At 40.9% G+C, this 23,511-nt stretch overlaps 2 protein-coding genes across 4 annotated transcripts in view; one reads left to right on the top strand and one right to left on the bottom strand.

Annotated features, from left to right (window-relative positions):
• Positions 1-23,511, bottom strand: part of LOC106592454 (pyruvate carboxylase, mitochondrial) — a 498,777-nt gene that overhangs the window by 189,577 nt on the left and 285,689 nt on the right. The gene's annotated exons all lie outside the window — the stretch shown is intronic.
• Positions 22,956-23,511, top strand: part of LOC106578133 (leucine-rich repeat and fibronectin type-III domain-containing protein 4-like) — a 37,688-nt gene continuing 37,132 nt past the window's right edge. Inside the window, exon 1 of the mRNA XM_045701625.2 lies at positions 22,956-23,427. The gene's annotated coding sequence lies outside the window, so the exon portion shown is untranslated. The remainder of the gene's footprint in view (positions 23,428-23,511) is intronic.

The following is a 23,511-nucleotide window of genomic DNA, read 5'->3' as shown; positions in this document are numbered from 1 at the left end:
CAGTCATTATAATACTAGATACATTATAACACTAGATATCACCAGTCATTATAACACTAGATACATTATAACACTAGATACTACCAGTCATTATAACACTAGATACTACCAGTCATTATAACACTAGATACTACCAGTCATTATAACACTAGATACTACCAGTCATTATAACACTAGATACATTATAACACTAGATACTACCAGTCATTATAACACTAGAATCTACCAGTCATTATAACACTAGATACATTATAACACTAGATACTACCAGTCATTATAACACTAGATACTACCAGTCATTATAACACTAGATACTAACAGTCATTATAACACTAAATACTACCAGTCATTATAACACTAGATACTACCAGTCATTATAACACTAGATACATTATAACACTAGATACTACCAGTCATTATAACACTAGATACTACCAGTCATTATAACACTAGATACATTATAACACTAGATACTACCAGTCATTATAACACTAGATACTACCAGTCATTATAACACAAGATACATTATAACACTAGAATCTACCAGTCATTATAACACTAGATACATTATAACACTAGATTCTACCAGTCATTATAACACTAGATACTACCAGTCATTATAACACTAGATACATTATAACACTAGATACTACCAGTCATTATAATACTAGATACATTATAACACTAGATATCACCAGTCATTATAACACTAGATACATTATAACACTAGATACTACCAGTCATTATAACACTAGATACTACCAGTCATTATAACACTAGATACTACCAGTCATTATAACACAAGATACTACCAGTCATTATAACACTAGATACATTATAACACTAGATACTACCAGTCATTATAACACTAGATACATTATAACACTAGATACTACCAGTCATTATAACACTAGATACTACCAGTCATTATAACACAAGATGCATTATAACACTAGAATCTACCAGTCATTATAACACTAGATACATTATAACACTAGATTCTACCAGTCATTATAACACTAGATACTAGCAGTCATTATAACACTAGATACTACCACTCATAATAACACAAGATACATTATAACACTAGATACTACCAGTCATTATAATACTAGATACATTATAACACTAGATATCACCAGTCATTATAACACTAGATACATTATAACACTAGATACTACCAGTCATTATAACACTAGATACTACCAGTCATTATAACACTAGATACTACCAGTCATTATAACACTAGATACTACCAGTCATTATAACACTAGATACTACCAGTCATTATAACACTAGATACTACCAGTCATTATAACACAAGATACATTATAACACTAGAATCTACCAGTCATTATAACACTAGATACATTATAACACTAGATTCTACCAGTCATTATAACACTAGATACTACCAGTCATTATAACACTAGATACATTATAACACTAGATACTACCAGTCATTATAATACTAGATACATTATAACACTAGATATCACCAGTCATTATAACACTAGATACATTATAACACTAGATACTACCAGTCATTATAACACTAGATACTACCAGTCATTAAAACACTAGATACTAACAGTCATTATAACACTAGATACTACCAGTCATTATAACACTAGATACTACCAGTCATTATAACACTAGATACATTATAACACTAGATACTACCAGTCATTATAACACTAGAATCTACCAGTCATTATAACACTAGATACATTATAACAATAGATACTACCAGACATTATAACACTAGATACTACCAGTCATTATAACACAAGATACATTATAACACTAGAATCTACCAGTTATTATAACACTAGATACATTATAACAATAGATTCTACCAGTCATTATAACACTAGATACTACCAGTCATTATAACACTAGATACATTATAACACTAGATACTACCAGTCATTATAATACTAGATACATTATAACACTAGATATCACCAGTCATTATAACACTAGATACATTATAACACTAGATACTACCAGTCATTATAACACTAGATACTACCAGTCATTATAACACTAGATACTACCAGTCATTATAACACTAGATACATTATAACACTAGATACTACCAGTCATTATAACACTAGAATCTACCAGTCATTATAACACTAGATACATTATAACACTAGATACTACCAGTCATTATAACACTAGATACTACCAGTCATTATAACACTAGATACATTATAACACTAGATACTACCAGTCATTATAACACTAGATACTACCAGTCATTATAACACAAGATACATTATAACACTAGAATCTAACAGTTATTATAATACTAGATACATTATAACACTAGATATCACCAGTCATTATAACACTAGATACATTATAACACTAGATACTACCAGTCATTATAACACTAGATACTACCAGTCATTATAACACTAGATACTACCAGTCATTATAACACAAGATACTACCAGTCATTATAACACTAGATACATTATAACACTAGATACTACCAGTCATTATAACACTAGATACATTATAACACTAGATACTACCAGTCATTATAACACTAGATACTACCAGTCATTATAACACAAGATACATTATAACACTAGAATCTACCAGCCATTATAACACTAGATACATTATAACACTAGATTCTACCAGTCATTATAACACTAGATACTACCAGTCATTATAACACTAGATACTACCAGTCATAATAACACAAGATACATTATAACACTAGATACTACCAGTCATTATAATACTAGATACATTATAACACTAGATACTACCAGTCATTATAACACTAGATACTACCAGTCATTATAAAACTAGATACTACCAGTCATTAGAACACTAGAAACATTATAACACTAGATACTACCAGTCATTATAACACTAGATACTACCAGTCATTATAACACTAGATACTACCAGTCATTAGAACACGAGATACATTATAACACTAGATACTACCAGTCATTATAACACTAGATACTGCCAGTCATTATAACACTAGATACATTATAACACAAGATACTACCAGTCATTATAACACTAGATACTACCAGTCATTATAACACTATATACATTATAACACAAGATACTACCATTCATTATAACACTAGATACTACCAGTCATTATAACACTAGATACTGCCAGTCATTATAACACAAGATACTACCATTCATTATAACACTAGATACTACCAGTCATTATAACACTAGATACATTATAACACTAAATACTACCAGTCATTATAACACTAGAATCTACCAGTCATTATAACACAAGATACATTATAACACTAGATACATTATAACACTAGATACTACCAGTCATTATAACACTAGATACTACCAGTCATTATAACACAAGATACATTATAACACTAGATACTACCAGTCATTATAACACTAGATACTACCAGTCATTATAACACTAGATACTACCAGTCATTATAACACTAGATACATTATAACACTAGATACTACCAGTCATTATAACACTAGATACTACCAGTCATTATAACACCAGATACTACCAGTCATTATAACACTAGATACATTATAACACTAGATACTACCAGCCATTATAACGCTAGATACAACCAGTCATTATAACACTAGATAGATTATAACACTAGATACTACCAGTCATTTTAACACTAGATACTACCAGTCATTATAACACTAGATACTACCAGTCATTATAACACTAGATACTACCAGTCATTATAACACAAGATACATTATAACACTAGATACTACCAGTCATTATAACACTAGATACTACCAGTCATTATAACACTAGATACTACCAGTCATTATAACACTAGATACATTATAACACTAGATACTACCAGTCATTATAACACTAGATACTACCAGTCATTATAACACCAGATACTACCAGTCATTATAACACTAGATACATTATAACACTAGATACTACCAGCCATTATAACGCTAGATACAACCAGTCATTATAACACTAGATAGATTATAACACTAGATACTACCAGTCATTATAACACTAGATACTACCAGTCATTATAACACTAGATACTACCAGTCATTATAACACTAGATACATTATAACACTAGATACATTATAACACTAGATACTACCAGTCATTATAACACAAGATACATTATAACACTAGATACTACCAGTCATTATAACACTAGATACTACCATTCATTATAACACTAGATACTACCAGTCATTATAACACTAGATACTACCAGTCATTATAACACTAGATACATTATAACACTAGATACTACCAGTCATTATAACACTAGATACTACCAGTCATTATAACACTAGATACTACCAGTCATAATAACACTAGATACAACCAGTCATTATAACACTAGATACTACCAGTCATAATAACACTAGATACTACCAGTCATTATAACACTAGATACATTATAACACTAGATACTACCAGTCATCATAACACTAGATACTACCAGTCATTATAACACTAGATATATTATAACACTAGATACCACCAGTCATTATAACACTAGATACTACCAGTCATTATAACACTAGATACATTATAACACAAGATACTACCAGTCATTATAACACTAGATACTACCAGTCATTATAACACTAGATACATTATAACACTAGATACATTATAACACAAGATACTACCAGTAATTATAAGATGAGGGACTGGTCAGACAGTAGTCAGACTGAACAGTCTCTCTCTCTCTCTCTCTCTGTCTCTCTCTCTATGTATATATATATTCGGTGGGGGAAAAAGTATTTGATCCCCTGCTGATTTTGTACGTTTGCCCACTGATAAAGAAAGGATCAGTCTATAATTTTAATGGTAGGTTTATTTGAGAGAGACAAAAATATCAAGAAAAACGCATGTCAAAAATGTTATAAATTGATTTGCATTTTAATTAGGGAAATAAGTATTTGACCCCCTCTCAATCAGAAAGATTTCTGGCTCCCAGGTGTCTTTTACACAGGTAACGAGCTGAGATTAGGACCACACTCTTAAAGGGAGTGCTCCTAACCGCAGCTTGTTACCTGTAAAAAAGACACCTGTCCACAGAAGCAATCAATCAATCAGATTCCAAACTCTCCACCATGGCCAAGACCAAAGAGCTCTCCAAGGATGTCAGGGACAAGATTGTAGATCTACACAAGGCTGGAATGGGCTACAAGACCATCGCCAAGCAGCTTGGTGAGAAGGTGACAACATTTGGTGCGATTATTCGCAAATGGAAGAAACACAAAAGAACTATCAATATCCCTCGGCCTGGGGCTCCATGCAAGATCTCACCTCGTGGGGTTGCAATGATCATGAGAACGGTGAGGAATCAGCCCAGAACTACATGGGAGGATCTTGTCAATGATCTCAAGGCAGCTGGGACCATAGTCACCAAGAAAACAACTGGTAACACACTACGTCGTGAAGGACTGAAATCCTGCAGCGCCCACAAGGTCCCCCTGCTCAAGAAAGCACATACACATGCCCGTCTGAAGTTTGCCAATGAACATCTGAATGATTCAGAGGACAACTGGTGAAAGTGTTGTGGTCAGGTGAGACCAAAATGGAGCTCTTTGGCATCAACTCAACTCACTGTGTTTGGAGGAGAAGGAATGCTGCCTATGACCCCAAGAACACCATCTCCACCGTCAAACATGGAGGTGGAAAAATTATGCTTTGGGGGTGTTTTTCTGCTAAGGGGACAGGACAACTTCACCGCATCAAAGGGACGATAGACGGAGCCATGTACCATCAAATCTTGGGTGAGAACCTCCTTCCCTCAGCAAGAGCATTGGCAATGGGTCGTGGATGGGTATTCCAGCATGACAATGACCCAAAACACACGGCCAAGGCAACAAAGGAGTGGCTCAAGAAGAAGCACATTAAGGTCCTGGAGTGGCCTAGCCAGTCTCCAGACCTTAATCCCATAGAAAATCTGTTGAGGGGGGCTGAAGGTTCGAGTTGCCAAACATAATCCTCGAAACCTTAATGACTTGGAGAAGATCTGCAAAGAGGAGTGGGACAAAATCCCTCCTGAGATGTGTGCAAACCTGGTGGCCAACTACAAGAAACGTCTGACCTCTGTGATTGCCAAGAAGGGTTTTGCCACCAAGTACTAAGTCATGTTTTGCAGAGGGGTCAAATACTTATTTCCCTCATTAAAATGCAATCATTTTATAACATTTTTGACACGCGTTTGTCTGGATTTTTTTGTTGTTATTCTGTCTCTCACTGTTCAAATTAACCTACCATTAAAATTATAGACTGATCATTTCTTTGTAAGTGGGCAAACGTACAAAATCAGCAGGGGATCAAATACTTTTTCCCCCCACTGTATATATATATATATATATATATATATATATATATCCACTTTCTCGGTTTCCTTCTATCTCTCGCCCTGACTTTTTCTTTCTTTAGTAACGGGCATGCCCCGCCCACCTGGGATCTGTCTTTAACCATTTATTTCCTGTTTCCTATTTCCTGTTTCCAATTACCTTTCTAATCCACTTATCACGCAGCATTGATTGTTTACATTTTATTCCTGCGACTCTTTTATACTCTCGCTTGTGCCAGACGTTTTGTCCCATTAACGTTCCGACTGCTGAAACAACCTGTCAAACACATCCCGGTAATGGCTGAAATGTCTTTCCGTTACATCTATAAGAATGCTAAAGCTTCGTCAGGGATTTAACGCACTGTCTCAACACTTAAGTCACAACAACAAAAAAACGAAGAAATACAACTTATTTTGATGGGTGTACATTTTTTGTGATAATAAAAATAAAAAAAAGTGATAATTGAAAACATTTGAAATGTTTACAAATTAGATGCTCTGAAAGTTAAACAGCCTTTTAATGTTGATGACTATTGCTACTTTCTCATTCTATGTGTGAGACTGTTTCTGTCCTACCCTATTAGCATTTTATTGAGACAAATGAGGAGGTGTGTGTGTGTGTGTGTGTGTGTGTGTGTGTGTGTGTGTGTGTTCATTGACTCAGTTTTTAGCAAAGATGTTAGGAAAGACAAGAGGTTAGGAAAGAGAAGAGAGATGAGAATAGGAAAGAGAAGACAGAAAAGGTTAGGAAAGAGTAGAGAGGAGAGTTTAGGAAAGAGAACAGAGAAGAAGTTAAGAAATAGGAGAGAGAAGAGGTTAGGAAAGAGAAGAGGTTAGGACAGAGAAGAAAGAAGAGGCTAGGTAAAAGATGAAAGAAGAGGTAAGCAAGAGCAGATAGAAGAGGTTATGAAATAGAGGAGAGAAGAGGTTAGGAAAGAGAAGAGGAAAGAGGTTTGGAAGAGAAGCGAAAGGAAAGAGAAGATAGTAGAGGTTAGGAAATACAAGAGAGAAGCGATTGGGAAGAGAAGAAAAGAGAGAAGAGGTTCGGAAAGAGAATAGAGAAGCACTTGGGAAGAGAAGCAATAGGAAAGAGAAGAGAGAAGAGGTTAGGAAAGAGAAGACGTTTGGAAAGAGAAGATATTAGAGGTTAGGAAATAGAAGAGAGAAGAGGGTAGGATAGAGAAGGGGTTAGGAAAGAGAAGACAGAAGAGGATAGGAAAGAGAAGAGAGAAGAGGTTAGGAAAGAGAAGAGAGAAGAGGTTAGGAAAGAGAGGAGAGAAGAGATTAGGAAAGAGAGGAGAGAAGATGTTAGGAAAGAGAGGAGAGAAGAGATTAGGAAATAGAAGTGAGAAGAGGTTAGGAAAGAGAATAGAGAAGTGGTTGGGAAGAGAAGAAATAGGAAAGAGAAGAGAGAGGATGTTTGGAAAGAGAAGAGGGAAGAGGTTTGGAAGAGAAGAGGTTAGGACAGAGATGAAAGAAGAGGTTAGGCAAGAGCAGAGAGAAGAGGTTATGAAAGAGAGGAGAGAAGAGGTCAGGAAAGAGAAAAGAGAAGAGGTTAGGAAAGAGAAGGGAGAAGAGGTTAGGAATTAGAGGTGAGAAGAGTTTAGGAAAGAGAAGAGAGAGAGGTTAGGAAAGAGAAGAGAGAGAAGAGGTTAGGAAAGAGAGGAGAGGAGGGGTTATGAAAGAGAAGAGAAGAAAGAAGAGGTTAGGAAAGAGAATAGAGAAGCGGTTGGGAAGAGAAGAAATAGGAAAGAGAAGAGAGAAGAGGTTGAGAAAAAGAAAAGAGAAGAGGTTAGGAAATAGAGGTGAGAAGAGTTTAGGAAAGAGAAGTGAGAGAAGAGGTAAGGAAAGAGAAGAGGTTTGGCAAGAGAAGATAGGAAAAGAAAACAGAAGAGGTTAGGAAATAGAGGACAAAGAGTTTAGGAAAGAGAAGACAGAAGAAATTAGGAAAGAGAAGTGATAAGATGTTAGGAAAGAGAAGAGAGAATAGGTTAGGAAAGAGAAGAGGTTAGGAAAGAGAAGAGAAGGGAGAAGAGGTTAGGAAAGAGAAGAGAAGGGAGAAGAGGTTAGGAAGAGAAGAGATAGGAAAGAGAAGAGAAGAGGTTAGGAAAGAGAAGACAGAATAAATTAGGAATGAGAGGAGAGAAGGGGGTTGGAAAGAAAAGATAGAAGATGTTTGGAAATAGGTGAGAGAAGAGGTTAGGAATGAGAAGAGGTTAGGAATGAGAAGAGGTTAGGAAAGAGAAGGTTTTAGGAAAGAGAAGAGAGAAGACGTTAGGAAAGAGAAGAGGATAGAAAAGAGAAGTGTAGAGAGAAGAGAGTAGAGGTTAGGAAAGAGAAGAGAGAAGAGGTTAGGAAAGAGAAGAGGTTAGGAAAGAAGAAAAGAGAGAAAAGGTTAGGAAAGAGAAGAGAAGAGAGAAGCGGTTAGGAAGAGAAGAGATAGGAAAGAGAAGAAGTTAGGAAAGAGAAGACAGAAGAGGATAGGAAAGAGAGGAGAGAAGAACTTAGGAAAGAGAAGAGAGAAGAGGTTAGGAAAGAGAAGAGAGAAGTCGAACCCACAACCCTGGCGTTGCACACACCATGCTGGCGTTGCAAACACCATGCTCTACCAACTGAGCCACAGAGAAGAGAGAAGAAATTAGGAAAGAGAAGAGAGAAGAGGTCAAGAAAGAGAAAAAGGAAGAGGTTAGGAAAGAAAAGACAGAAGTGGTTAGGAAAGAGAAGAGGTCCTTCTATGACTACCACTATCACTCTATCACTATCATTTTATCATTCCATTGCTATCATTCTATCACCATCATTTTATGTATCATTCTATTACTCTCATTCTATCACTCTATCAATATCATTCTATCATTCTCATTCTATCACTATCATTCTATTACATTACCACTATATTACATTACCACTCTATCACTCTATTAAATTACCACTATATTACATTACCATTCTATCACTCTATTAAATTACCACTCTATTACATTACCAATCTATCACTCTATTAAATTACCACTATGTTACATTACCACTCTATCACTCTATTAAATTACCACTATATTACATTACCACTATATTACATTACCACTATATTACATTACCACTCTATCACTCTATTACATTACCACTATATTACATTACCACTATCACTCTATTACATTACCACTATATTACATTACCACTATATTACATTACCACTCTATCACTATATTACATCACCACTATATTACATTACCACTCTATCACTCTATTACATTACCACTATATTACATTACCACTCTATCACTCTATTAAATTACCACTATATTACATTACCACTCTATCACATCACCACTATATTACATTACCACTATATTACATTACCAATCTATTACATTACCACTATATTACATTACCATTCTATCACCATATTACATTATCGTTCTATTACATTACCACTCTATCACTCTATTAAATTACCACTATATTACATTACCACTATATTACATTACCACTCTATCACTCTATTACATTACCACTATATTACATTACCACTCTATTACCATATTACATTATCGCTCTATTACATTACCACTCTATCACTCTATTACATCACCACTATATTACATTACCACTATATTACATTACCAATCTATTACATTACCACTATATTACATTACCATTCTATCACCATATTACATTATCGTTCTATTACATTATCACTCTATCACTATATTACATTACCACTCAATCACTCTATTAAATTACAACTATATTACATTACCAATCTATTACATTACCACTATATTACATTACCACTCAATCACTCTATTAAATTACCACTATATTACATTACCAATCTATTACATTACCACTATATTACATTACCATTCTATCACTCTATTAAATTACCACTATATTATATTACCACTCTATTACATTACCACTCTATTACACTACCACTCTATTACATTACCACTCTCTTACAATACCACTCTGTCACATTACCACTCTATTACATTACCACTCTCTTACATTACCACTCTCTTACATTAACACTCTGTCAAATTACCACTCTATTACATTACCACTCTCTTACATTACCACTCTGTCACATTACCACTCTATTACATTACCAATCTATTACATTACCACTATATTACATAACCACTCAATCACTCTATTAAATTACCACTATATTACATAACCAATCTAATACATTACTACTATATTACATTACCAATCTATAACATTACCACCCTATCACTCTATTAAATTACCACTATATTACATTACCACTATATTACATTACCACTCTATCACTATATTACATTACCACTCTATCACTCTATTACATTACCACTCTATTACATTACCACTTTATTACATTACCACTATATTACATTACCACTCTATCACTCTATTACATTACCACTCTATCACTCTATTACATTACCACTCTATTACATTACCAATCTATTACATTACCACTCTATCACTATATTACATTATCACTCTATTACATTGCTAATCTATTACATTACCACTCTATCACTCTATTAAATTACCACTCTATCTCTATATTACATTACCACTACATTACATTACCACTCTATCACTCTATAACATTATCAATCTATTACATTACGACTTTATCACTATATTACATTACCACTCCATCACATTACCACTCTATTACATAACCACTCTATCACTATATTACATTACCACTCTATCACTCTATTACATTAGCAATCTATTACATTACCACTATCACTCTATTACATTACCACTCTATCACTCTATTACATTACCACTCTATCACATTACCACTATATCAATCTATCACTCTATCAATTTATCATTGTATCAATCTGTCACTTGCTTAGGGGACTCTTCTCCAGGTTCATTTCTTTGAAGGTGATGGCTTTGTTATGGAAGGTTTGAGAATCACTTCCTTTTAGGTTGTTGTGGAATTTAACGGCTCTTCAGCATTTTGATCATTAGCGGGTATCGGCCTAATTCTGCTCTGCATGCATTATTTGGTGTTTTACATTGTACACTGAGGAACTTTTTTAGCAGAATTCTGAATGCAGAGTCTCATTTGATGTTTGTCCCATTTTGTGAATTCTTGGTTGGTGAGCGGACCCCAGACCTCACAACCATAAAGGGCAATGGGTTCTATAACTGATGCAAGTATTTTTAGCCAGATCCTAATTGGTATGTTGAATTTTTTGTTCCTTTTGATGGCATAGAAGGCCGTTCTTGCCTCTTCTCTCAGATCGTTCACAGCTTTGTGGAAGTTACCTGTGAAGCTGATGTTTAGGCCAAGTTATGTATCGTTTTTTGTGTGCTCTAGAGCAAGATGGTATGTATATTTGGGGGCTAGATGGAATGTATATTTGTGGTCCTGGCAACTGGACCTTTTTTGGAACACCATTATTTTTGTCTCTCAGAGATTTACTGTCAGGGCCCAGGTCTGGCAGAATCTGTGCAGAAGATCTAGGTGCTGCTGTAGCCCCTCCTTGGTTGGGGACAGAAGCACCAGATCATCAGCAAACAGTAGAAATTTGACTTCAGATTCTGGTAGCCGGGTGCTGCAGACTGTTCTAGTGCCCTCGACAAATAGTTGATATATATGTTGAAGAGGGTGGGGCTTCATCTGCATCCCTGTCTCACCCCCAACCCTGTGGAAAGAAAGGTGTGTGTTTTTTGCCAATTTTAACCGCACACTTGTTGTTTGTGTACTTGGATTTCATAATATTGTATGTTTTTCCCCCAACACCACTTTCCATCAGTTTGTACAACAGACCCTCATGCTAAATGCAGTCAAAAGCTTTTTAGAAATGAACAAAGGCGACTTTGCCTTTGTTTTGGATTGTTTGTCAATTAGGGTGTGCAGGGTGAATATGTGGTCTGTCATACAGTAATTTGGTAAAAAGCCTATTTGACATTTGCTCAGTACATAGTTTTCACTGAGGAAATGTACAATTCTGCTGTTAATGATAATGCAGAGGATTTTCCCAAGGTTGCTGTTGATGCATATCCCACTGTATTTATTGGGTTGAAATGTGTCTCCACTTTTGTGGATTGGGGTGATCAGTCCTTGGTTCCAAATGTTGTGTAAAATGCCAGAGCTAAGGAGGATGTTAAAGAGTTTAAGTATAGCCAATTGGAATTTGTGGTCTGTATATTTTATTACTTCATTGAGGATACCATAAACACAACAGGCCTTTTGGTGTAATGGAGGGGTTATATTTTGTCCTGTAGTTCATTCAATGTATTTAGAGAATCCAATGGGTTCTGGTAGTCTTTAATAGTTGATTCTAAGATTTGTATTTGATCATGTATATGTTTTTGCTGTTTGCCGGAGAGAGAGCCTACGTGACCGTACCCCCTCCAGCCGCAGGACGCCAACCACAGGGACGATCACGGGGATCCGGAGCGGACCAGTCACCTGACGAACCGGCTGAGGAGTGAGAGCCTGATGAACCGGCTGAGACCTCCCCGGTTGCCTCGGTTGAGGCACGGGAACCTGTTCACCCAGCTTAGGCATGGGAGCCTACAAACCGGCTGAGGCATGGGAGCCTACAAACCGGCTGAGGCATGGGAGCCTACAAAACGGCTGAGGCATGGGAGCCTATCCAACCCTCTGAGGCATGGGAGCCTATCCAACCCGCTGAGGCATGGGAGCCTATCCAACCCGCTGAGGCATGGGAGCCTATCCAACCCGCTGAGGCATGGGAGCCTATCAAACCCGCTGAGGCATGGGAGCCTATCAAACCCGCTGAGGCATGGGAGCCTATCAAACCCGCTGAGGCATGGGAGCCTACAAACCGGCTGAGGCATGGGAGCCTACAAAACGGCTGAGGCATGGGAGCCTATCCAACCCTCTGAGGCATGGGAGCCTATCCAACCCGCTGAGGCATGGGAGCCTATCCAACCCGCTGAGGCATGGGAGCCTATCAAACCTGCTGAGGCATTGGAGCCTATCAAACCTGCTGAGGCCTCCCAGGTAGCTCCGGCTCCAACACCAGGACCCGACATCACCCCCAACACAAAAACAAAAAAAACACTCCCTGATGCTTCCCTTCGTTGAGTCGTCATCCTGTAACGATGTTGCGGTCTCCTGTCAGTGGCTGTTTGTGTTTCTTGTTTTGTTCATTTATTAAATGAATTAAACTCCCTGAACTTGCTTCCTGACTCTCAGTGTAAATCATTACAAACTCTGTGTTGTTGTTTGTTTAAAGTCTTCAAATTTTCCCAGAAGTGGTTAAATTCTACGGATTCTTCAACTACATTGAGCTGATTTCTGACGTGCTGTTCAATCTTTCTCCGTAGTGTATGTCTGCATTGTTTTAGTGATTCACCACATTGATGTCGTAGGCTCAGGTTTTCTGGGACTCTATGTTATTGGTCGGATAGGTTTTTCAATTTTCTTCTTAGGTTTTTACATTGTTCATCAAACCATTTGTCATTCTTGTTAATTTTCTTAGGTTGTCTGCTTGAAATGTTTTGAAATCTCTCTCTCACTCTCCTCTCTCTATCTCTCCTCTCACACTTCTGCCTCTCTCTCTCTCTCTTTCCTCCTCTCCTCTCACACTTCTGCCTCTCTCTATCTTTATCTCTCCTCTCACACTTCTGCCTCTCTCTCTCTCTTTCCTCCTTTCCTCTCACACTTCTGCCTCTCTCACTCTCTCTCTTTCCTCCTTTCCTCTCACACTTCTGCCTCTCTCTATCTTTATCTCTCCTCTCACACTTCTCTATCTCTCTTTCCATTTCTATCCAGGCAAATGATGCTTGAGGCTCTCTCTCCATCGCTCCCTTTCTCTATCCCAGTCCCTCTCTCTCGCCCTTCCGCCCTCCCTCCCTCTCTGTCTGTCTCTCTCTCTCAGTCTGTGTAGGCTGCACATTATGAACAGTCACACTCTACTCTCTCTGCAGTAACCACTGCAAACCGTCTACCCTGAGAAACAGAGGGGGAGGTAAAAAGCGATAGAGAGATAAATGGATGAATGAAGACAGGAGGAACAGCAGAGGACAAAATAAAAGGAGGACAGGAAAAAAAACTACAGAGGGAATTATCACAGTGTTTTTCCTTCTCTCGTTTAATGTTCTCTTCCTCTCCTTTCATCCCTCTCTCTTTTTTTCATCTTTTCATTCAATACCTGTACGCAGGGATTAAAATGACTTAAAATGCAATCTACGGACGGAGAGATCTGGACGGAGGTAGAAATGGGAAAGGGGATGAGAAGAGAGAGAGGGTTTGTCCTCTGAAGAGATTTCGTGTTGTACAGCTGGCGAGAGAACGAGGGAACGAGAGAGAGAGAGACAGCGGCAGGGAGAGAGAGGTGAAGAAGTGCACTCTAGAGAGAGAGAGAAGGAGATTGAGAGAGAGAGAGAGAGAGAGAGAGAGAGAGTTGCCAGTTTTTTTCTGAGGAGCAGCACATTGGACGCATCAGAATAAAGAGAAGATAGGACATTCCGTGATTCTGTGATTCCGTGCAGAAGAATCCGGATGACTAGGTTTGTTCCATCACTTTTATCTCTGGGAAAAGAAGGATGTCGCATAGAGATGTATAGATATCGCAACGTTGTATCTGTCTCAACGATGCTGCCCATACGCTCACACACGCCATAATGGGATAGATACAATGGCGCAATGGTCTCTATACATCTCTATGCGACAAGCGGGAAAGAATGAGGAAGTGGATATAATGTATTTTCTTATGATTATCTGTGAAATTATAATCTATTATAATATTTATGACTATGTATAGCTTTGGAAGACTGTAAATGACCAACCGCCCAGTTTTTCAGTAGTTAGAAGGTACAGTTAATTCTTCTGCTTTTGAGAGGAGCTGGCTACTGTACCGGGAGACAACCAGCAATTGTGCTAAGCTAGCGATATGCTAACTTTAATCATGTCCAGGCTAAATGCAGAAACGTAAAAATGGTATTAGCTTGTCTGACTCTGATTTAGTAGATAAATGACCTAAATCTCTAAATCTTCCAGTATTCCTTTAAATAAATAGAGAAACAGAAATGGAGAGATAACCTCCTGCCAAATGTATGACCATGTTAGAGACACATATTTCCCTCAGATTACACAGATACACAAAGAAATCTAAAATCAAATTAATACATTTGATATTCTCCCATAACCAGAGAAGAACAAACACCATTGTAAATACAACCCATATTTATGTTAAATAATTTCCCTTTTGTACTTTAAATATTTGCACATAATATGACATTTGAAATGTCTTTATTCTTTTGGAGCTTCTGTGAGTGTAATGTTTACTGTACATTTTGTATTTTTTTTTTATTCCACTTTTGTTTATTATCTACTTCACTTGCTTCGGCAATGTAAACATATGTTTCCCATGCCAATAAAGCCCTTAAACTGAAATTGAGAGAGAGAGAGAGAGAGAGAAAGAGAGAGAGAGAGAGAGAGAGGTAAAGAGACAAACTGTACTGTTGTCAAATCTATACAGACAGGACGGATATCTAAACACACACACACACACACACACACACACACACACACACACACACACACACACACACACACACACACACACACACACACACACACACACACACACACACACACACACACACACACACTCTGATAGGCTTTAGTGGTGGCTGAATTGATTTTGTTGGTAGAGGTGTCTGCTTAAGAGCCCTTTGATTGACAGCTGGTACAGGCAGGTGGGCGGTACTTAAACCTGGGTCCCAAATGGCACCCTATTCCCTATTATACTACTTTTAACCAAATCCCTGGTCAAAAGGAGTGCACTAAATAGTGATGTGGGGCCTTGTGGGATGTTTAGGGTCCATTTGACATTTAGCCATGATCAATATTTTATTTTTGGAACAAGGTCGACCTGTCACGATTAACAGTGTACATGTATGTGTCTCCACAGTAGGTCTATAGAGACGTGTTAAGGAGGGCATGATGTAATTGCATGGACAAGTGTGTGTGTGTGTGTGTGTGTGTGTGTTTGAGTGAAAGGTGAATAGACAGGAGAATAGCAAACCAGACAGACAGAATGATGGATACACTGATGAAGAGCGAGAGGGAGAAAGGGGAGAGAGAGAAGGAGCGAGAGAGGGGAGAGAGAGAGGAGAGAGAGAGCAGGAGAGAGAGAAGGAGCGAGAGAAGGAGCGAGAGAGGGGAGCGAGAGAGAGAAGGAGCGAGAGAAGGAGCGAGAGAGAGGAGAGAGAGGGGAGCGAGAGAGAGAAGGAGCGAGAGAAGGAGCGAGAGAGGGGAGCGAGAGAGAGAAGGAGCGAGAGAAGGAGCGAGAGAGAGGAGAGAGAGGGGACCGAGAGAGAGAAGGAGCGAGAGAAGGAGCGAGAGAAGGAGCGAGAGAGAGGAGAGAGAGGGGACCGAGAGAGAGAAGGAGCGAGAGAAGGAGCGAGAGAGAGGAGAGAGAGGGGAGCGAGAGAGAGAAGGAGCGAGAGAGAAGGAGCGAGAGAGGGGAGAGAGAGGGGAGCGAGAGAGAGAAGGAGCGAGAGAGAAGGAGCGAGAGAGGGGGAGAGAGAGAGGGAGATTGAGTGCAGGAAGGGAGGGGAGGGAGGGGTTAGAGAGAGAGAAGAGATTGTTACGTTCCCCGGCAAGAAAACCAAATATAGTCGCTCAAACAGAAGGGGGAACTAACTGACCAACAACCCAACAAAACAGGTGGGGTTTTAAGAGGGGTTCTGAAAGACACTCATGGGGGTGAACTGAAAGTTGACTAGCATCAAGAACTGGGACCTTAAAGACACCCCCCCCATTAGACCCACTAAATTTGCCCAAGAAGAGGCAAACAAAAGAAAAACCCACACCAAACTTAAAGACAGGAAGCAAACCAAAATGGTGGAGCTAAAACAAAAACAGGGAAGATCAGATAAAGGAATGTTTTTCTAGAAATCCAATAGGGAGCACCAAACTAGGTGTTGACCCTCCACATCTCTCAATACAGCTGGAGCACTGGGCCAGCCGCTCTTAATTAGCAGCAACTAGGTGTTGACCCTCCACATCTCTCAATACAGCTGGAGCACTGGGCCAGCCGCTCTTAATTAGCAGCAACTAGGTGTTGACCCTCCACATCTCTCAATACAGCTGGAGCACTGGGCCAGACGCTCTTAATTAGCAGCAACTAGGTGTTGACCCTCCACATCTCTCAATACAGCTGGAGCACTGGGCCAGCCGCTCTTAATTAGAAGCAACTAGGTGTTGACCCTCCACATCTCTCAATACAGCTGGAGCACTGAAATATCACGCTCTGAAATATCACCTGGGCCAGACGCTCTTAAATATCACCTGGGCCAGACGCTCTGAAATATCACCTGGGCCAGACGCTCTTAAATATCACCTGGGCCAGACGCTCTAAATATCACCTGGGCCAGACGCTCTGAAATATCACCTGGGCCAGACGCTCTGAAATATCACCTGGGCCAGACGCTATTAAATATCACCTGGGCCAGACGCTCTGAAATATCACCTGGGCCAGACACTATTAAATATCACCTGGGCCAGACACTATTAAATATCACCTGGGCCAGACACTATTAAATATCACCTGGGCCAGACAGTCTTAAATATCACCTGGGCCAGACACTATTAAATATCACCTGGGCCAGACGCTCTGAAATATCACCTGGGCTACACGCTATTAAATATCACCTGGGCCAGACGCTATTAAATATCACCTGGGCCAGACGCTCTGAAATATCACCTGGGCCAGACGCTCTGAAATATCACCTGGGCCAGACACTATTAAATATCACCTGGGCCAGACGCTCTGAAATATCACCTGGGCCAGACAGTCTTAAATGTCACCTGGGCCAGACGCTCTTAAATATCACCTGGGCCAGACGCTCTGAAATATCACCTGGGCCAGACGCTCTGAAATATCACCTGGGCCAGACGCTCTGAAATATCACCTGGGCCAGACGCTCTGAAATATCACCTGGGCCAGACGCTATTAAACAATGTGCTAATGAGAGAGAAAACAGAGAGAGAGCGACAGAGAGAGAGAGAATTTGGCCGATTAGCAGAATTAGGCCGATACCCGCTAAATATCAAAATCCAGAAAAGAGCCGTTAAATTCAACAACCACCTAAAAGGAAGTGATTCCCAAACCTTCCATAACAAAGCCATCACCTACAGAGAGATAAACCTGGAGAAGAGTCCCCTAAGCAAGTTGGTCCTGGGGCTCTGTTCACAAACACAAACAGACCCAATTTTGATAAACTCTTATATCTACTGGGTGAAATACCACAGTGTTCCGTCACAGCAGCAAGATGTGTGACCTGTTGTCGCAAGAAAAGGTCAACCAGTGAAGAACAAACACCATTGTAAATACAACCCATTTTTATGTTTATTTATTTACTTGAACCATTTGTACATCTTTACAAAACTGTAGATAGACATAATATGACATTTGAAAATTTCTTTATTCTTTTGGAACATTTTTGAGTGTAAAGTTTACTGTTCATTTTGATTGTTATTATCCATGCCAATAAAGCCCTGTTAATTAAATTGAGAGAGATACAGAGAGAGAGAAAGAAAGAGAGACAGACAGAGAGACAGAGACCGATAGAGAGAGAGTGAGAGAGAGACAGAAACAGAGAGAGAGAGAGATAGAGAGAGACAGAGAGAAAGAGAGAGACAAAGAGAGACAGAGAGACAGAGAGAGAGAGAGAGAAAGAGAGAGACAGAGAGACAGAGGGTGAGACAGAGAGATGTAGAGAAAGCGAGACAGAGAGACATAGAGACAGAGAGAGAGAGGGAGAGAGAGAGCGAGAGAGAGAGAGAAAGAGAGAGAAAGAGAGAGAAAAAGAGAGAGACAGAGAGAGAGAGAAAGAGAGAGACAGAGAGACAGAGAGACAGAGGGCGAGACAGAGAGACAGAGAGACAGAGACAGAGAGAGAGAGGGAGAGGGAGACAGCGAGAGAGAGAGACAGAGAGAAAGAGAGAGACAGGCGGAGAAAGAGAGAGAGTGCAAGAGAGGCAGAGACAGAGAAAGAGAGAGACAGAGACAGAAACAGAGAGAGAGAGAGCAAGAGAGAGAGCGAGAGAGACAGAGAGAGAAGACAGAAACAGAGAGAGAGACACAGAGAGAGAAAGAGCGATAGAGACAGAGAAAGATAGAGACAGAGAGAGATAGAGAGAGAAAGAGAGAGAGAGAGAGAGAGAGAGAGAGAGAGAGAGAGACAGAGGCGGAGACAGAGAGAGAGAAAGTGAGACAGAGAGACAGTGAGACAGAGACAGGGAGACAGAGAGAGGGAGAGAGAGAGAAAGGGAGAGAGGGAAAGGGAGAGAGAGATAGACAGAGAGAGAGACAGAGAGAGAGAAACAGAGACAGAGAGAGAGAGAGAGAGAGAGAGTTTAGAGAGACAAAAGAGAAAAGGTAAAGAGTGGGGGGTTGAAATGCAGAGATGGAGAGATGGGGCAGAGAGATGGAGAGATGGGGCAGAGAGATGGAGATATGGGGCATAGAGATGGAGAGACAGGCATAGAGATGGGACAGATGGAGAGATGGGGCATAGAGATAGAAAGATGGGGCATAGAGATGGAGAGACAGGGCATAGAGATGGAGAAATGGGGCACAGAGATGGAGAGACGGGGCATAGAGATTGAGAGACAGGGCAAAGAGATGGAGAGATGGGGCATTGAGATGGAGAGATGGGGCAGAGAGATGGAGAGATGGGGCATAGAGATGGAGAGAGGGGGCATAGAGATGGAGAGACAGGGCATAGAGATGGAGCATAGAGATGGAGAGATGGGGCATAGTGATGGAGAGATGGGGCCGAGAGATGGAGATATGGGGCATAGAGATGGAGAGACAGGCATAGAGATGGGACAGATGGAGAGATGGGGCATAGACATAGAAAGATGGGGCATAGAGATGGAGAGACAGGGCATAGAGATGGAGAAATGGGGCACAGAGATGGAGAGACGGGGCATAGAGATTGAGAGACAGGGCAAAGAGATGGAGCATAGAGATGGAGAGATGGGGCATAGTGATGGAGAGATGGGGCCGAGAGATGGAGATATGGGGCATAGAGATGGAGAGACAGGCATAGAGATGGGACAGATGGAGAGATGGGGCATAGACATAGAAAGATGGGGCATAGAGATGGAGAGACAGGGCATAGAGATGGAGAAATGGGGCACAGAGATGGAGAGACGGGGCATAGAGATTGAGAGACAGGGCAAAGAGATGGAGAGATGGGGCATTGAGATGGAGAGATGGGGCAGAGAGATGGAGAGATGGGGCATAGAGATGGAGAGAGGGGGCATAGAGATGGAGAGACAGGGCATAGAGATGGAGCATAGAGATGGAGAGATGGGGCATAGTGATGGAGAGATGGGGCAGAGAGATGGAGAGAAGGGGCAGAGAGATGGAGAGATGGGGCATAGAGATGGAGAGATGGGGCAGAGAGATGGAGAGATGGGGAATAGAGATGGAGAGATGGGGCATAGAGATGGAGAGACAGGGCATAGAGATGGAGAGATGGGGCATAGAGATGGAGAGATGGGGCAGAGAGATGGAGAGATGGGGCAGAGAGATGGAGAGATGAGGCATATAGATGGAGAGATGGGGCATAGAGATGGAGAGAAGGGGCATAGAGATTGAGAGATCAGGCAGAGATGGAGAGGCCAGGCATAGCGATGGAGCGAAGGGGCATAGAGATGGAGAGATGGGGCATAGAGATGGACAGAATGGGCTGAGAGATGGAGAGATGGGGCATAGAGATGGAGAGATGGGGCAGAAATATGGAGAGAAGGGGCAAGGAGATGGAGAGATGGGCATAGAGATGGAGAAATGGGTTATAGAGATGGAGAGATGTGGCATATAGATGGAGAGATGGGGCAGAGAGAAGGAGAGAAGCGGCATAGAGATGGAGAGATGGGGCATAGAGATGTAGAGAAACGGGAATAGAGATGGAGAGATGGGGCAGAGAGAAGGAGAGAAGCGGCATAGAGATGGAGAGATGGGGCATAGAGATGTAGAGAAACGGGAATAGAGATGGAGAGATGGGGCAGAGAGATGGAGAGATGGGGCATAGAGATTGAGAGATGGGGCAGAGAGATGGAGAGATGGGGCAGAGAGATGGAGAGATGAGGCAGAGATGGAGAGGTAAGGCATAGCGATGGAGCGAAGGGGCATAGAGATGGAGAGACGGGGCATAGAGATGGAGAGATGGGGTAAAGGGATGGACAGAATGGGATGAGAGAGATGGGGAAGAGAGATGGAGAGATGGGGCATAGAGTTGAGAGATGGGGCAGAGAGATGGAGAGATGGGGCATAGAGATGGATAGATGGGGCATAGAGATGGAGAGGTAAGGCATAGCGATGGAGCGAAGGGGCATAGAGATGGAGAGATGGGGCAGAGAGATGGAGAGATGGGGCATAGAGATGGATAGATGGGGCATAGAGATGGAGAGATGGGGCATAGAGATGGAGAGATGGGGCATAGAGATGGAGAGAGGGGGCATAGAGATGGTGAGATGGGACATAGAGATTGAGAGATGGGGCAACCCCATGGAGAGAAGGGGCAGAGAGAGATGGGGAGATGGGGTATAGAGATATTGAGATGGGTCTGAGAGATGGAGAGATGGGTCTGAGAGATGGAGAGATGGGGTATAGAGATGAGAGATGGGTCTGAGAGATGGAGAGATGGGGTATAGAGATGGAGAGAAGGGTCTGAGAGATGGAGAGATGGGGTATAGAGATGAGAGATGGGGTATAGAGATGGAGAGATGGGGTATTGAGATGGAGAGATGGGGTATAGAGATGAGAGATGGGGTATAGAGATGAGAGATGGGGTATAGAGATGAGAGATGGGTCTGAGAGATGGAGAGATGGGGTATAGAGATGAGAGAGAGGGTATAATTCCAGATTGGTTGTCTGGCGCTGTGTGTTTATGAGCTTTCAGACTGTCACACACACACACACACACACACACACACACACACCACACACACACACACACACACACACACACACACACACACACACACACAGATAACTGTATGTTTTTTCTGCTCTATTACAGGTGAACAACATCAACAACAACAAGGACAACCCCCCACTCGTCCATCATCCCGTTGTCCCTCAACACTTCCATCCACGTTCCTTATTGTTCAGCCCTTGACTTGGGTTGTTTGACCCACCAAGGGGACAGGGAATCTTAAGTGGATTGTTTGACCCACCAAGGGGACGGGGAAACTTAACCGGGTTGTTTGACCCACCAAGGGGACGGGGAAACTTAACCGGGTTGTTTGACCCACCAAAGGGACGGGGAAACTTAACCGGGTTGTTTGACCCACCAAGGGGACAGGGAAACTTAACCGGGTTGTTTGACCCACCAAGGGGACAGGGAAACTTAACCGGGTTGTTTGACCCACCAAGGGGACGGGGAATCTTTGGGAAAGAAAGAACATATTCTGTTATACTCCCACGATGCTCTGAATAATATTTGTGATGCGGGACGCGTTGAATGATTCCTTGAAGAGAGGGATGCTGACATAACAGAGGGATAGAGGGAGGAAACGACTAAAGGAAAGAGAGAGACATATGAGCAATCTACGGTGGAACAGAGGAGAGGGAGAGAGAGGGGAGGAGGGAGGGGAGATAGGGGGAGGAGGAGAGGATCTGCCTGTTCACGATCTTCATTTCCTTGATATCAATATTATGATATATTCATACAAGCATTCCCAGAATTCCCAAACAGGAAATGGCGATGGAAAATTATGGAGAAGCAAACAAATTGAATTTCTTCAGATTTTTGTGTGTTTTTTGGATTTTCCAGATTCTCTTTGGGGAATAATGTGAATGGGATTGAGTGAAAATTCTCTTTCTCTCCCTGGAACTAAACAAATATAAAAGGGATCGTGGAGTGTGTGACTCAGCGACCCAAATCCGCCTCTTTGATGTGTGTGTGTCGGAAAGGAGTCACACACACTGTCCGGGAGTACACACACACACACACACACAAACACACACACCAGGATACACACCTGAGGCGGAATCTGCGCCAGACACACACACACCTGGTTGGAGGATAGGTGTGACACAGACAGAAAAGGTAATGTATGACTGTTCGATGCCCTTGGGAATGCACACACACACACACACACGCACGCACGCACACACACAGACACACACACGT

Source organism: Salmo salar, chromosome 18 (assembly GCF_965601325.2).
Source record: "Salmo salar chromosome 18, fSalSal1, whole genome shotgun sequence".
Lineage (NCBI taxonomy): Eukaryota > Metazoa > Chordata > Actinopteri > Salmoniformes > Salmonidae > Salmo > Salmo salar.
The sequence above is the reverse complement of the archived record's forward strand: the minus strand, read 5'-3'. Positions and strand labels throughout refer to the sequence as shown.